Source organism: Sinocyclocheilus grahami, unplaced genomic scaffold (genome assembly GCF_001515645.1).
Source record: "Sinocyclocheilus grahami isolate Dianchi unplaced genomic scaffold, SAMN03320097.WGS_v1.1 scaffold6109.1, whole genome shotgun sequence".
Lineage (NCBI taxonomy): Eukaryota > Metazoa > Chordata > Actinopteri > Cypriniformes > Cyprinidae > Sinocyclocheilus > Sinocyclocheilus grahami.
This window is the reverse complement of record NW_015510620.1, coordinates 11,179-11,765: the sequence shown is the minus strand read 5'-3', so window position 1 is coordinate 11,765 and position 587 is coordinate 11,179.

Below are 587 nucleotides of genomic sequence, written 5' to 3'. Positions count from 1 at the left end.
GCAGGACACTAAAGATGCAGATAAAAATGAGGAAGACCAGACACCTGAAGAGAAAAAAGAGAAGGAAGAGGAAAACGAAGAGATAGACAGCCTGAACACAGGTAAAATACAGATTATAACCTTTTCTGGAAAAACAAAACTTTGCTTGGTTTGTATTTAAATCGACGTTAAATGAGCTTTAAAGCTTTCTTCATCTGATTTGTAGAGTCTTTTTTTATATAGAAATAGATCAATCAAAATTACAATTTTATAAAAGTGATTCAAGTGGCTTGTGCATACTTTTCCTTTACAAGCCATACGATATCGTTATATGATGAACAGACCTAAATATTGTACACTGACAATCTCAAGTCAAATTTGCTACCAGACATCAGTTTTGATTAAGTGATGTTTAATGATGTCATGGGTGTCCAGCCTGATGTCATTCTTCAAGAAGTGCCATATTTGATTGAGATCCGCAGCATTTTAGAAAATGTTTAATTTCAGTCTTGTTTATTACACCAATCAATCATATGGCTTCAGGTGACTGAATAAAACACATGAGATGTATAGACAACTTTTATCATACTTTCATGGTAATTTTATGC